At 50.2% G+C, this 16,880-nt stretch overlaps 1 protein-coding gene across 2 annotated transcripts in view; it reads right to left on the bottom strand.

Annotated features, from left to right (window-relative positions):
- Nucleotides 1–16,880, bottom strand: part of ALS2 (alsin Rho guanine nucleotide exchange factor ALS2) — a 1,262,853-nt gene that overhangs the window by 502,985 nt on the left and 742,988 nt on the right. The window lies entirely within an intron of this gene.

Raw genomic sequence — 16,880 nt, 5'->3', positions numbered from 1 at the left:
TTGTAAGAGGTCCACCTTGTTATATGCACGCCAAGGTACTCCATCTTCCAAAGTAAGCAGATTTGATGGAGGGCAAACATGCTGAAAATATTACGTCTACCATCTCCGGTGGAAGCTGAAAGGAGTTCAGATGCCCCTGTTCTATCTCCAGGCATGAAGGTGGCGGCCTAGGAGACTGGGATTCAGAACCATTGCCGCCAACTAGAGGAGATGGTCCAGTCTGAATGGCAGTTTGAATGGGGGACATATGGAAAGGCGCCCAAGGTCTACATACCACACTATCCTTGGCCAATTTAGGGCAATGAGAATGACTTGGCCCTATCTTATTGTATCTTCCTCAGAACCAGAGTAATCAAGGGTATTGGGCAAAATGCATAATGCAGCCTAAATTCCACTTAATCTGAAATGAGTCCCCCCAGGCTCCCCTCAAGAGATACTGGAGGGAACAGAACTGTTGATAGTAAGCATTTGTCCGGCAAGATGAATAAGTCTACCTGAGGAGTGGCCCACAGGGCAAATATGTCCTGGATTATCTCTAGTATAAGATTCCACACATGGTCAGCAAGATCATGCCGGGCCCACTAAGGCTCTGATAGAGACCCCCGTAAGGTGATTGGTGGTAATCCAGACTCAATGGTTGCAAGCAAAGGAGGTGAAGGAAAATGCTACTTACCAGTATCAATCTGTTCTTGGCATGTAGAGCTGCAGATTCACACACTGTGCACAGATCACCATCTGGTGTTGGACCCGGATGTTTGCACTTTGTTGTTGTATTGGAATAAGTCTTTGGAAGTCACGAGATAGGTGACTCCTCCTTTGGACAATAGTGTGCATGGGCATCGACTCCATCTTCACATAGTTTTGTCGCCAAGAAGGGAAATGCTGGAGTTTTGTGAGAAACAGAAATAGATGTCCATGTATGTTGTATCTAATTAAGATAATACTGGAACAGATAAAGGTAGCCGGGGAGGTGGGTGGGCGTGTGCGAATCTGCAGCTCTACATGCCTAGAACAGATGCATACTGGTAAGTAGCATTTTCCGTTCGAGGCATATGAGCTGCAGATCACACACTGTGCATAGATTGCATAGCAGTACTCCTCTTTAGTGGCGACCACCAGTATCTGTTGCAGTAGTTTGAAATAATGTTTTGAGTACAGACTGGCCCACACTAGCTTGTTGCTTTGCCTGCACATCTACACAATAGTGTTTTGTGAATGTGTGCGGTGTAGACCATGTAGCTGCTTTGCAGATATCATCTAAGGGAATGTTCCCTAAAAATGCCATTGAAGCCCCTATTTTGTGGGTAGAGTGGGCTTTAGGGGGAATAGACAGTGTACGTTTTGCTTTGTGATAGCAAATTTGTATACATTTGACAATCCACCTTGCAATCCAGACATTGACATGGGATTGCCTTTATGTGGTGGTGAGAAGGATATAAAGTTGTTTTGTTTTGCGAAAGGGTTTTGTTCTGTCAATGAGGGCTCTTTTTACGTCTAGTGTATGAAGAGCTCTTTCTGCTACTGTTTGTGGTTGCGAGAAGAACACTGGCATCTCAACAGATTGGTCGAGATGGAACGGAGAAATAACCTTAGGAAGGAATTTGTCCTGAGAACCACTTTGTTATGATGGAGTTGTAAAAATGGTTCTTGAATAGATAGTGCCTGTAGCTCACTGACTCTTCTGAGAGATGTTATGGTCCCAAGGAAAGCAACTTTCCATGTAAGAAATTGTAGCTCGCATTTATGTAGAGGTTCCAATGGAGGACCCATTAATCTAGTGAGGACGATGTTTAGATTCCACACTGGAGAGGGTGGTATCCTGGGAGGAATTATTCTTTTGAGGCCTTCCATAAATGCTTTAATGGCCGGTACCTTGAACAATGAGAAATGTTGTCTATTTTGTAGGTAAGCTGCTATGGCAGCGAGATGTAATCTAGTTGATGTGTATGCTAGATTACATCTTTGAACATGCAGCAGGTAACATATGATGTGCTGAATGGCCGCATCCAGAGGATTGATGGTGTTGTTGTTACAGTATAAAACAAATCTTTTCCACTTGGCTGCATAGCAGGCTCTAGTGGTGAGGCACCTAGCTTCTTTGATGACGTTCATGCAATCAGGTGGAAGATTGAGATAACCAAATTCTAGGACTTCAGGAGCCAGATCGCTAGATTGAGCTGTGCTGGATCTGGGTGTCTGATCTCTCCATGGTTCTGCGTTAAGAGCTGTGGGGAGAGGTGTAGTTTTTGGTGGGGGACTACTGATAGTTCCAGCAATGTTGTGTAGCATGGTTGTCTGGCCCATGTTGGAGCAACTAGGATCAGTGTTAGTGACTGTTGTTCCAGCTTGCGCACCACTAATGGAATGAGCGGGAGAGGCGGAAAAGAGTATGCAAATTTGCCTGACCAATTCATCCATATTGCATTACCTTTGGACAATGGGTGGGGACATCTGGCGGCGAAGCTTGGGCATTTTGTGTTGTAATGTGTGGCGAAGAGATCTATCTCTGGCTGCCCCCACATTAGGAAAAACGGTTGAAGAACTTGTGGATGAAGTTCCCACTCGTGAATTTGTTGTGTCTGATGACTTAACAGATCTGCCATGCGATTCTGAATTCCTGGAAGATGCTGGGCTAAAAGGAATATGTATTGAGGAATAGCCCACCTCTATTTTGGGTGTTCCACCACTGTAGAAAGCGTTGTGTGACCGTCCACCAACACCAGATCTGTTAGCTGACCTTGAGCTTGGTTCCACTGACATGCTAAGCATTCCTGTAAGGGGCGCATCTGGAGTCTTGCATGAGGTACTATAACTATACAAGAGGCCATCATCCCTATTAGTTGCATTAACACTCGAGCTGGAAGTGAGTGTTGCGGCTGGAATTTTGTTATAAGGGTTTGCATGCTTGCTATCCTGGCTGGACTGGGATATGCAAGGCCTTTTGAGGTGTTTATTGTGGCACCTAGATATTGCTGGATGTGGGACAGTTGGAGGTGAGACTTTGTGAGGTTAATGGTAAACCCTAAGTCGTGAAGTAGTTGGATTGTGGTGTGTGTGTGATTTACACACTGGGTATGCGACTTGGCTTTTATGAGCCAGATGTCCAAATATGGGAAGATGTGAATTTGTTGCTTTCTTACTTGGGCTGCTACCACTGCCAGACATTTTGTGAAGACTCTGGGTGCTGTGGTGACTCCGAATGGGAGAACCTTGAACTGGTAATGCTGACCATCCACTACAAATCGAAGATATTTCCTGTGAGCAGGGTGAATGGGAATGTGGAAGTAGGCGTCCTTGAGATCTAAGGTGACAAGGAAATCGCCTTGTTTGAGTAGAGGAAGCACCTGTTTGTAATGAGAAAGTACAGGGAGTAAACGCCTGTACCCTGTGTTTTGGTGATGCTGGGGAACTGGTTCTATTGCATGTTTTTGAGGGAGGGAAAGCACCTCTTGTTTTAGAAGCGTTAAATGCTCTGTTGACATTGGACGCTGTTTGGGGGGTATGTTTGGGGGAGTTGAAGTGAGTTCTAGGTAATAACCGGATTGGATGATTTGTCTCACCCACCTGTCCGTGGTAATGGTGTTCCATATAGGTAGGAACTGAAGCAATCTTCCCCGACCAGAGTAGAGTGGTCCGGGGGAGAGGAGGAAGTCATCATTTGGGGGTGAAGGCGGTGCGAGTATTGGTAGTTTTGCCTCTACCCTTGTTGTTATTGCCCCTGTTGCCTCCTCTGTAATAGCCTCTGGTAGATGAGGTCTGGGTGGGACTTTTGTAGGAATGGGAGGGGTTATGAGTGGTAAAACCTCTAGAGGCGCCCCTATAAGAGGAGCGACGAAAGGAACTTCTGGGAGCTTGAGATTGCAAAGCTCCCATTGATTTGGCAGTATCGGTATCTTTTTTCATCTTCTCCAAAGATGAATCTACACTAGGCTCAATTAAGTGTTCCTGGTCAAACGGTTGGTTAAGTATGGTAGTTTGAACCTCGGGTTTGAACGCCGAAATGCATAGCCACGATTGTCTGCGCAAAAGGACACTGGTATTAATAGCTCGGGAGGCTGTGTCTGCAGCATCCAGAGCACATCAAATGGAGGTATTCGTTATGAGTTTGCCTTCCTGGATGAGATCATTGGCCCTTATTTTATATTGATCTGGAAGGTGTTGTAGTAGGGTCTCTAGCTCGTCATAGTGTGCCCTATCGTACCTAGCCAGCAAAGCCTGTGTGTTGCCAATTCTCCATTTGTTGGCTGCTTGGGACGCTGTTTTTACCAGATGCGTCCAACAGTTTTGACTCCTTATCAGGAGGTGGAGCATCGCCTGAGGTTTGGGAGTTAGCCCTTTTCCTGGCGTTGGAGACTACCAAGGAATCCAAAGGAAGCTGCCTTTTAATGTAAACAGGGTCAGCTGGGGCAGACTTGTATTTCTTTTCTACCCTGGGGTTAAGGACTCTGGCCCTTACAGGATCCTTAAAAACTTCAGGAGCGTGTTTGATTGCCCCTTTTAACATTGGGAAAATGGAAGTGGACCTTTGAGATGGTGCAAAGTGTCCATGAGGAAATCTTCTTCTATAGGGCCTGTGTGCAAATTCACACCATGGTATTCTGTAGCTCTGTGTATGAGCGGAGTGAATCCTATAGTGTCCTCTGGAGGGGATGGTCTAGATGGGTTGATATCATCTTGTGGTGTATTAGGAACACCTGGTGTGCCATAATCGTCCCATGGGTCATCTGGGGTATTCGGATGACTAGGTTTCCCTAAAGGTTCATCATCCCCTTCCTCCCCAGAGGTGTCCTCATCATCTTGAGGTGGAGGAGATTGTGAGGGTACTGGGGATGGGACAGGAGAGATGTGGTGTGGAGAAGGAGGTGAAGAAAGAATTCTTAAAGGAGAAGTGGCAATGTCTCTCTTCTTTAAAGGGCTTGGAGATGGTACAGGTTTGTACATTTTCCTTTTCCTGGAAGGACTAAGTATAAGTTGACCTGTCTTTGGGTCTATTTCGAGAGTTTTTGGGGTTGGATCAGGCCGAAAAAGCTCCTCCTCTGGAGTGTGTTGTTTCGATGCCGATTTTTTCGGGTCCGATTGTTTGTGTGGCACAAGTTTTGGAGTCGTTTTATGCTCCTTAGGTTTGGAATCTGGAGTTTTCCTGGGTTCCGTTGGAGTCTTTGGAACCGGTTGTTTCTTTGGTTCCGATGATTTTTTCGGATCCGAAGGTTGAGCGCCAGTGGTCTTCGGAACCGGTTGTTTGTGTGGTTCCGATGATTTTTTGGGATCCGAAGACTGAGCGCCAGTGGTCTTCGGAACCGGTTGTTTGCTTGGCTTCGATGATTTTTTCGGAGCCGAAAAGTCAGTACCAGTGGATTTCGGTGCCAAATGCGCCGATGTGGAACCAGGCGTCGGTGCGGACGTAGACAGTGGTTTCTTCTTTGGTGCCGGGGATGGGGTTTCGGCACCGACGGTAGGCTGGCTCGATCCCGAGTGGCCTGAAGGCTTATGTATTGACTTCTTTGCCGAGCACGAAGGTGGGGCGTGGGAAGTTTTGTCCCGGTGTGCACCTAGGCCCGAAGGTGAAGGTGTTACCGAAGCCTTTTTGTGAATGGGTGGGGGAGGGAAGGGGTCGACGTCAGTACTTACAACCCGCTGCCATGGAGTGATGTCTTCGGCGTCGGAGTCGTCGGCTTCGTCGGCGCTAATGTTGCCCTCTTCGATCTGCTCCTTACCGGTACATTGATGCCTTCTTGGAAGATATCGTCCAGTATCGATGTTGATGATCGAGCCATGCTTCTTCGAGCTCGACGATCCCGTATAGTTTTTTTGGAGCGGAAAGAGGCACAAGCTGGACAGTCTTTGGCCTCGTGCTCGGGCGAAAGGCAGAGGTTACACACCTCATGAAGATCGGCGTGTGGAAACTTGGATCCACATTGAGGACACTTATTGAAAGGAGTCCTTTCCATGAGCCAAATGCCTAATGGCGCAGCTAGGCCCGAAGGCCTGCGTCGACGACCGTAATCAAAGAATCGAAGTTTGTAGAGATGCGCGTCGAATGGGAAACACGATCAAAACAATACCGAAGAATGGGTGAAAGATTGCGCGTCGAAAGGTAGAACGGTAATGACACCGAACTGGTGCGCGACAAACACATCCGAGCCCGACGGCGGGAAAAAAACAATCTGAAGATGGAGTCGATGCCCATGCGCACTATTGTCCAAAGGAGGAGTCACCTATCTCGTGACTTCCAAAGACTTATTCCAATACAACAACAAAGTGCAAACATCTGGGCCCAACACCAGATGGCGATCTATGCACAGTGGGTGATTTGCAGCTCATATGCCTCGAACACCCCAATCCTCCTGGTTTGTTGAGGTACCACCTCACTGTTGCATTGTTTGCCAAGGTCTGGACAGAACGACCTTGGATGGAGGGGAGGAAAGCCTTTGAGCACCAGCCGAATTGCCTGCAGTTCTAACAGTTTGATAAGATGAGCCTATCCTTCTGGAGACCGAAGGCCTCCCATCTCCAGATCCTTCAGATGAGCTCTACGCACTGAGATGGATGCATTCATCCCTACCGTAGACACAAGTAATGGGGGAGTAAAGGCCATCCTGAAACTCATGATCACCTCGTTCCCCCGCCAAACCACTTCAGTCACACCTCAGGGGGAGATTACAATGGAGTCCGACAGATCTCCCTGTGCTGTAGCTCCTGCAGGGCTCACTTTCTTTTTCTCTGGTGAAGGAATGGCGCTAGAAGGGTGATGTTCCGCATTGACACAGTTGGGAGGGCTTCAAGTAAGGTTTAGGCTTGTTGATGGAGGAACCCAGGTCGAACAGCAAGGATGCTGTTGACAGCAGATGGCGAGACACTACCTCCAGCGTTCCATCTTTAATCAGCCAGTCATGCAGGTATGGGAAAATTGGGATACCCAACCTTCTGAGATGGCATACAACCACTGCCATTATTGTCTTGAAGCCTTGAGGTGCCGATGTCGATCCAAACCAGAGCACTGCAGATTGGTAGTGCCAAGAGCCCAACATAAAGTGCAAATACTTCTGATGTGACCACAAGATTGGGATATGGAAACATGCATTCTGCAGATCGAGTGACAAGATCCAGTCTCCAGCTTCCAACCCAAGTAACACTTGAGCGAGAGTTAGTGATCATGAACTTTTCATTGTTGAGGTAAAAGTGCAAGTCTCAGAGGTCCAGGATTGGACTGGTGTCCTTCTTGGGAACAAGGAAGTAACAGGAGGAACATCCTTGCCCTTTTTCCTGCCCCGCTATTAGCTCCACAGCTCCTCTATTTACAAGTGTTACTACTACTTTTTTCCGAATGGCAAGGTGATCCAGAGGTGGGGAAGGGATACTCGGTGGAATGGGGGGTGGAGCCTAAAGGAAGGTAAGGGTGTAACCTCTTTCTTGGATTTGGAGGACCCACAGGTATTAAGTAACGGCTTCCAGGAAGAAAGGAGGACACCTGCCTTTCCACAGGCTACAAGTGGGTTTAGGGGCGTGACTAGGTCTTCTTGCCTGGCAGTGAAGGAGAGGAGGAGGAGGAAGGTTGTTGAGTAGATTCTCTGACTTTTCCTCTGGCTCTGCACCTACAATTTTTAGCCAGTAGGTTTTGTTGCTGTTGGGATTGGGGCTGTTAGGGGAGATGCTGTTGAAATGAAAATCCCCTTGAAAAGCCACACAAATACCAAAATTGGCGATAATTCCTCACAGGTGGTGGTGATTCAAGTCCCAAGGAGTCAGCTGTTACTTAGCTGATTTTGAACCTCTCCAGCATTGACTCTGCTTTATCTCAGAACAGGCACTTCCCAAAGATCCATGAGGTTGGCCTGAACAATAGGCGAGAAGCTCAATGTACGAAGCCAAACATGCCTGCAGGTCGACATGGAGGTACCCACAGCTTGAGCCACTCAGTCGGCGGTGTCCAGTCCTGGTTTTTTTATGTGGCGTGATGCATTCTGGACCAATTATTGGAAGTGCACCCTGATCTCTTCTGGTACACAAGTCAGCACCATCTGAGCCAAATCGCATAGGTCACAGGTGTAGCATGCTAGGAGGAAGGGTGCATTCAGGGAGTTTAATGGCATGCTCCCCACAGAAAAGGTATTTTTCTCACAGGCCTCCAAGCGCTTGGACTCCCTATACGGTCATCAGGAAGCTTCCAGCAGATTGTCCTGATGACCGTAATACCTGTTTGATCATATTTTCAGGCAAAGAATGAGAAGAAAGGAATGAAGTGTCTCCTAGGGCAGTGAAGTAGTGACAAGCCACAAGACTGTTAACTGCTGGAGCAAAGGTGGGACTCTCCAATGCCACCAGAGTAGGATCCAGGAGGGCATTACTGAAAGGCAGTAAGGGTTCTGCAGTTTAGACTGCCATCAGGGGGACTTCAGTGAGGACATTGGATTTGACTTCCACTGTCAGGATTTGGAGTCCCAACACCTCAGCAGCTTTCTTTACCATAGAGCGAAACATCATTACTTCTGGTGTGGAGCTGGGAAACCTATTTCTATCTCCAGTGATGTGTCAGCCTACTTGTGGAAGCTAGGCCTATATATTCCTGACCATGGCCATTGCCGTCATCATCGCTTAAAGCATACCAGTTTGAAGGTTCATCAATCCGAAAATGTTGAGGATACTGCTTCTCCATTCCTCTTCCTCCATCAGTCTTTGTGCTTCCCTATGCAACTCCAGGAAATGGTACCGGAAGTGGATGTGGTGGTGGAGACCGGGTTGACCAAGGAGCAGGCATGGTGTGTTGAAGAAACAGATCAAAGGATGAGTGAGCCGGTGTTAGTCCATAAAGAATGGAGCTAAACAGCTTTGGGGCGAAGAGCATGAGCAGGCCGTACGGCACCATGTGGCCTCGAAGGCCCGCTGATTTTCAGGTGATGGTGGAATACATGGCATAAACAAAATGCTGCCACATCAGAGCCTGGAGTCGGAAAACTGTGGAAGACTGGCACCGGCATCGCTGGGTGGCATGTCCCTGTCACCGAGGGTTTCAAGGAGGACAGAGTTAGAGACGGAGGAGGTTTCAGGGCTGAGTCAAGTGGGGTCACAGAAAAGCACCACTCTGATTGGGATCAACCGGCTTCATGACAAGCAGCTCTGGTTCAGAGGATGAAGATTCTGTAGGAGTAGGTGGCGCCAGGTGGCGCGCGACCAAGGTGGCCGCACACCAGTGAGGCTCCTGCCCTTCCGGGCGAGAAACTATCCTTAAATCCCATCCTTGGCTACATCTATGCTCCGATTGCTGAACCACGAGAAGCCGGAACCACCACTGCTCACGGCGGAACTGTTTCGGGACGCGGAACACCGACCGCGACAAACTTGAGGGCTGGTGAGGATCTCCGCGGACGGCCGTCCCTCTGACCTCGTGGGGGAGGGCAGCTGGGACAACCAGGCGAGCCCGGAGTCGCGTGGGCCCTGCGGGCGGCGGTAGCTTGCTGGCCTGTCATACTGCGACTCCGCTGCGGCCCCGCTGTGCACCTTCGGGGCGAGTGCCTCGACCGGACTCCTCCGCCCGAAGACATCGAGCAATTTGATACCTGGCCCGGGAGGATCTCACGGAGCAGCCGCTGAGCGCCGGCTTGCCGTGGCCGGTATTGAATATGCTACTTACCAGTATGCATCTGTTCTTGGCATGTAGGGCTGCTGACATTCATATCTGTGCATAGATCGCCGCCTAGTGTTGGGTCCGGATGTTTGCACGTTGTTGTCCTGGAAGAGTCTTTGAAGTATCCTGAGATAGGTGACTCCTCCCCTGGACCACAGTGCGCATGGGCATCCTCTCCATCCTCAGATTGTTTTTCGCCATTGTGGCAGTGATGGAGTAGATACAGAAAGTGATGACCATGCTATACAGTAATTCTGAGAGCTGCAGCTGCTACAGGCGCCGGGGAGGAGGGTGGGCGATATGAATGTCAGCAGCCCTACATGCCAAGAACAGATGCATACTGGTAAGTAGCATATTCAGTTCGAGGCATGTGGGCTGCTGAATTCATATCTGTGCATAGAATACATAGCAGTACCTCCCATTAGCGGCGGCTACAAGTGCCAGCTGCAGCGGTCTGAAAAAGAGTTTTGAGAACAGCCTGTCCTACAGCTGCCAGCTGTTTTGAGTGTACATCTACACAATAGTGTTTGGTAAATGTATGTATAGTGGACCATGTGGCTGCTCTACATATATCATGTAAAGGAATGTTTCCCAGGAAAGCCATGGAGGCCCCTAACTTACGTGTTGAGTGGGCTCGTGGGGGAATCGTTAATGTGCGTTTAGCCTTTTGATAGCAAATTTGAATACATTTAACGATCCATCTGGCTATACCTGCTTTGGAGATGGCGTTGCCTTTGTGTTGTGGAGAAAAGGCAACGAAAAGTTGTTTTGTCTTCCTAAAGCCTTTAGTTCTGTCTATATAGTACATGAGGGCTCTTTTGACATCTAGTGTATGGAGCATTCTTTCAGCGACATTTTGTGGATTCTGAAAGAAAACAGGCAGTTCAATAGTTTGATTCATGTGGAACTGCGATATTACTTTAGGCATGAATTTGGGGTTGGTACGTAGTACGACCCTGTTTGCGTGAACCTGTATGAATGGCTCTTGAATGGTTAGTGCCTGGCCTTCACTAACTCTTCTCAACGAAGTGATTGCCACTAGGAAAGCTACTTTCCAGGTGAGGAATTGAATCTCACATGAGTGGAGAGGTTCGAAGGGTGGACCCATCAGTCGGGTGAGGACCAAGTTGAGGTTCCACACTGGTGCTGGTGGGTGTCTTGGGGGAATTACTCGTTTAAGTCCCTCCAAGAAGGCTTTGATGGCAGGCGCTCTGAATAAAGAGGGGTGCTGCCTGTTTTGGAGATAGGCTGCTATTGCGGTTAAATGGATACGTATTGAGGTGTATGCCAGATTGCATCGGTATAGGTGTAAGAGGTAACAGATTATGTTTTGAATGGATGCGTCTAGCGGGTTAATGTCATTGTTATTGCAATAAATGACAAACCTCTTCCATTTGGCTGCATAGCAAGCTCTGGTAGTGGGTCTCCTAGCTTCCTTAATGATCTCCATACAGTCAGGTGGCAGGTTTAGGTAGCCAAACTCTAAGACTTCAGGAGCCAGATTGCCAGGTTCAGCTGTTGCGGATCTGGGTGCTGAATTTCTCCATGGTGCTGCGTCAAATGCGCGGGTTTGATCCGCAGTCTTTGATGCGGCACCACGGAAAGTTCCAGAAAGGTGGTGTACCATGGCTGGCGTGCCCATGTTGGAGCAACCAGGATGAGTGTCAGTGAGTGCTGTCGCAGTTTGCGTGCCACCAGCGGTATCAACGGCGCTGGGGGAAAAGCGTACGCAAATCTGCCGGACCAGTTCATCCATATCGCATTGCCCTGCGACTGTGGATGTGGGAACCTGGCGGCAAAGCTTTGGCATTTTGCGTTTTCGCTTGTGGCGAATAGGTCTATCTCTGGATGACCCCACTGTTGGAAGTACGGTTGGAGTACTGACGGGTGTAGCTCCCACTCGTGCATCTGGTGGCTGTGTCTGCTGAGCAGATCCGCCATCTGGTTGTCCTTGCCGGGGAGGTATTCCGCCATGAGGAATATGTTCCTCTGAATGGCCCACTTCCACATGCTCTGAGCCAGATGAGACAACTGTGGAGAGTGCGTTCCTCCCTGCTTCTGTATGTAGTACATGGCAGTCATGTTGTCCGTCCGGATCAACACGACTTTGTTGCACAAGTGTACCCTGAAGGCTTTCATTGCCAGGAAGATTGCCATCAGTTCGAGAAGGTTGATGTGCATCTTCTTTTGTTGTATTGTCCATAGTCCCTGCACTGTGTAATTGAGTACATGAGCTCCCCATCCCTGGAGAGACGCGTCCGCTGTCAGTATTATTTGTGGAACAGGCTCGTGGAACGGTCAGCCCTTGCAAAGGTTTTGTGGATTCCACCAATGCAGAGAGTTGTATGCCCGACCGCTCACCAACACTAGGTCTTTTAATTGCCCGTGAGCCTGATTCCACTGACGTGCCAAGCACTCCTGATGCGGGCGCATATGTAGTCTCGCGTGCGGGAGTAGGAAAATGCAGGAGGCCATCATGCCTATCAACTGCATGAACACTCGCGCAGGAAGGGTGTGTTGGGGTTTGAACTTTGAGATCAGCATTTGCATGCCGTTGATCCTCACTAAATTTGGCTGAGCTGTGGCTGCCAGAGTGTCTATGGTCGCACCTAGGTACTGTTGTACGTGTGCGGGTTGGAGATGTGATTTTGGGTAATTTAGTGAGAATCCCAGACTGTGAAGAAGGTGAATGGTGCGGGACATGTGGCTGGCACATTGCTGGGCTGACTTTGCTTGAACAAGCCAGTCGTCCAGGTAAGGGTAGACGTGAATGTGTTGCCTCCGTAGATGTGCAGCCACCGTAGCTAGGCACTTTGTGAAAACTCTGGGTGCTGTTGTCACGTCGAAGGGAAGGACTTTGAATTGGTAGTGCTGCCCCTGAATAGTGAACCTGAGATATTTTCTGTGTGACGGGTGTATGGGTATGTGGAAATACGCATCTTTGAGGTCTAGCGTGGCTAGGAAGTCTCCCTGTCTGAGCAGCGGGAGAACCTGCTGTAGGGTGAGCATGTGGAAATGCTCTGAGAGAATGTAGTGGTTGAGGGGTCTCAGGTCTAGTATAGGTCTGAGTGACCCGTCCTTTTTTGGTATTAAGAAGTACAGAGAGTACACCCCTGTCCCCTGCTGGTGGACAGGCACGACCTCTATTGCGCCTTTTTGCAGCATACTTAGCACTTCCTGCTGTAATAATGCTAAGTGCTCTGAGGACATAGGACGGTGCTTTGGCGGTATTGTGGGTGGAGTGGAGGTTAATTCGAGGCAGTAACCGTGTTGGATAACATCTTTGACCCACCTGTCCGTGGTGATGGTATTCCACGTGGACAGGAACCGCTGGAGTCTTCCCCCGACAGGTGTTATGTGGTCGGGGGGAAGGGAGAGGGCGTCACTGTTTGTTTTTGGGGGAGGACCTGGTATTGCCGTAACCGCGTCCTCTGCCCTTCGTGCTGGAGCCACGATATCCACCTCGGGTGTTTTTATCGTAGGTACTTTGTGTGCCCCCTTTATTGTAGGTTTGCTGTGACCCCTGTCCTCTACCCGCTCCTCTATTTCCGGGGCGACAAAAGGAGCCACTACGAAATGTCTGCGTTTGCAGAGCCCCCATTGACTTTGCAGTGTCTGTGTCTTTTTTTATCTTTTCTAGGGTGGTGTCAACCTCTGGTCCGAATAAGTAGTCAGGGTTGATAGGCTGATTGAGGATGTTATTTTGAACCTAAGGTTTGAATCCGGAGATTCGTAACCAGGCGTGTCGTCGTAGCATGACGCTGGTGTTTATTGCTCTCGCAGCTGTGTCGGCGGCATCCAGTGCACACTTAATGGATGCGTTTGTGAGAAGTTGTCCCTCCCTGATGAGGAGCTCCGCTGCCTCTTTGTACTCGTCTGGTAGATGTTGGAGTAGGGACTCTAACGTGTCATAGTGTGAGCGATCGTAGCGAGCTAGGAGAGCCTGTGTATTGGCAATGCGCCATATGTTTGCCGCCTGGGCTGCAATCCTTTTGCCGGAGGTCTCTAGCACCTTGGACTCTTTGTCCGGGGGAGGAGCATCACCAGTTGTCTGCGAGTGTGCCCGTTTGCGAGCATTAGCAACTACGATGGAGTCCAGAGGTAACTGGCCTCTAATGTACGCAGGGTCCCCAGGTGCGGGCTTGTATTTTTTCTCGATCCTGGGGTTTATTACCCGTGCCCTGGTGGTTTCTTTGAAAATGTCCTTTGCTGGCTTGAGGACCCCTTTCAACATGGGCAGAGTCTTTACAGTCCTCTCTGAGGATGCGAAAGTGTCCACCAAGAAATCGTCCTCGATTGTGTCTGAGTGGAGTTGCACTCCATGATTGGCTGCGGCACGTTCAATGAGGGCGTTGAATGCAGCAGTGTCCTCTGTGGGAGACGTTTTTGCGCCATAAAGCTGCGTGTCCTGTGTATCCATAGCGGCACCCGGGTCTACAGGGTCATCCCAAGCTTGATCAGGGTCCTGCTGGCCTTCAGGGTCCATATCCCTGGGGTAGGTGGTGTCGTCACCCATATAGTCCTCTATTGCGTCCGTGTCAGAGTGCGTCGGAGAGAAGGACTGTGGATCTGGATAGGAGGTGTGGAGGCGTTCATAAAGAACTGTTTCCGATTCCGCCGGCAGTTTTTGCTTTAGCGGGATCCTGTAAGAGTCCAAAGCCTGCTCGGAAGTGATCTACCGCTTTCGGAGCATGAGCCTGCCGGTGTCGGCGTCGATGAAGTGGGACGGTGATGTCCCAGTAGGAGAGTGTTCAGTAGATGGGGACATTGTCTGGGTGACACGTGTTCTGATCTCGAATAGTTTTGGCGCCGTGGATGGCGGCAAACCAAAGGTGATGTTGGTCGGTGCCTAAGGTGCCTTTTGAGCCTTTTTCAGGCCGAAGCCCGACGTGGCCTGAAGGGCTGCCTTTTGTCTGATACGCTGCAAGGACGCTGCAACTTGTCGCACCGAGAACTCCGACGGTTGTTTGGCGCCGAGTGGTTCTGTAGAGGTAGGAGTGGACTTCTTTGGAGCCACAGGGTCATCGAGTCGAGGAGAGGTAGTAGCTGTCGACGGCGTCCATGATTGGACCGTAGTCGCTGCCTTCGAGGTGGATTCCGATGGAGCGGCCATTTTAACCTTGGTGGTCGGTGCCGATTGTTTCGGTGCCGGGGTCCGAGGCGCTTTGGCGGTACCGATGGCCTTTCTCTTGGGATCGGCGCCGACATCGGCTGCAGCGAGTTCGGCACCGAAGTCCCTTTTGGTGCGGTCGGAGCCGACGGTTTTGGCTGGCGTCGAAGGTGTGGTGGTCCTCGAGCCGACCAGTGTCAGTTTCACTTTCGGTTTCTGTTGAACCGGTGCGACGATTGGTTTCGGTTTCGTGGAAGGGAAACCAGTCTTTTTGGGTAACAATGGCTCTCGCTGGAAGTCCGAGGCCGGGCCAGAGGGCGGGGCCGAAGAACTGCGGGATTGATCTTGGGTAAGGCCTGAAGGCGATCCCTCGACCGGAGCCGTAGACTGACGCACTGTGATAGCCTCCGTTTGGACGGGTAGTCCCTGCTCGTCACCAGAGCTACCTTCTTCGGCCCCGAAGGCCTCATCGTAGTCTCCTACCTCATCGTCGGCTTCTTCCCTGTGAAAAAGCTCTTCATCTACGTCTTCCGATCTGGAACCGTGTTCGGAAGCGGGGCTGGAGGGTATGTTTTCCACGCTTTCAACATCTTCGTCCTCGGTGCTGAAGATGTTGGTCGGGGCCGGTGCCGCTTGCTGCACTTCTAGTCTCGCGGCTCGTCGATTCCGGAGAGTCTTCTTGGATCTGAACCGGGCACAGGCCATACATTTCGATTCGTCGTGATCCGGCGAGAGGCATTTGTTGCACACCGGGTGGACGTCGATATGTGGATAACAGGACACCGCTTGAATGGGGTCCTCGATTCCATCGTCGATGTAGGGTCGATGGTCGGATGAAATGGATCCGAAAAAGTTGTTAAGGTCGCTAACTAGCAAGTAAACTGTCGATACCGATCGGGAACAGTACCGAAGAAAACTAAAGGCCTTTTGGCCTGAAAACTAAATTTTCCTAACTTGAGTCAAGATAAGCACATCCGAACCCAATGGCGGAAAAAAACAATCTGAGGATGGAGAGGATGCCCATGCGCACTGTGGTCCAGGGGAGGAGTCACCTATCTCAGGATACTTCGAAGACTCTTCCAGGACAACAACGTGCAAACATCCGGACCCAACACTAGGCGGCGATCTATGCACAGATATGAATTCAGCAGCCCACATGCCTCGAACACGTGAGTACTCAGCGGGCGGTGCATTCCTGAAGTCTCTGCATAGTTGGGGGTGAGGAGGCGTGAGGCGTGGGGTCACCTCTGCTGAAGACTCGCTACGGCATCCAGCGCTGTGACACCCATTTTTGGCCGGGTGCGCCTTCCCCTGCTGAATGTAGCCGCCATACCCGGAGGGCTCTACCGCCATTTTGTCTGCCGGTCGCCGCTAGAACCAGCGCCAGACACCGCGCACATGACTGTCTGCGAGTGGCCTAGCCTGGCATAGATGTGCTCAACGGAGACCCGACGGGCCCCCCCCTTCTGTAATTAAATACAACGTCCCCACCAGAGTGGCTGCCTGGCAAATTCCCATGAAAAAACACTGAGTGTCGGGCATTTTGGCCGAGCTGTGGGGGCCCTCTGACACTGTTGGCGGCTGACTAAAGGCCCCTAATAACTGCGGATCGAGGTGGCGGATCCTAACTGTCTCTAGTCTATCGGATGGTGACTTGTACAGCCAACGAATCATGCAGTGATATACAGCCTTGGGCCGAGGCCTGGAACACTGGAGGAGTCGGACAGCTCAACAGTACAGTTGTGGGAATAGGAGGGGCTGATGCACCCCACGCACCGAACGCCTGTGTAGCTCTGGCGGACTTGGGACCTGGGCTCTCTTTCGAAGGGCAACCCCTAAATACCTCTTGACGTCCAGGGAGTAACGGCAGATGGTACATATCGACATAGCATCTGGGGGCAACCCTTTCGGTCTCAGCATGGGACGCACGACACCAAGCAGACGAAATTGCCCTGTGAAACCCACAAAACACCCAGGTCCAACTCGGCAGACCACGCAGACTCCGAAAGCATGGATGCTCAGGAGGGAGATTGGAAGGCGCTCCTGCTGGGTATGAAGCAAAGCCTCACAACCATCGCAGAGAAAATAGATACCATGAATGCACGTATGGACTCAGTTGTTAACAAACTTGATCATCACGAACAACGA

This window comes from Triturus cristatus, chromosome 3_2, assembly GCF_964204655.1.
Source record: "Triturus cristatus chromosome 3_2, aTriCri1.1, whole genome shotgun sequence".
NCBI lineage: Eukaryota > Metazoa > Chordata > Amphibia > Caudata > Salamandridae > Triturus > Triturus cristatus.
Note: the sequence above shows the minus strand (reverse complement) of the source record. Positions and strands in the feature narration are given on the sequence as shown.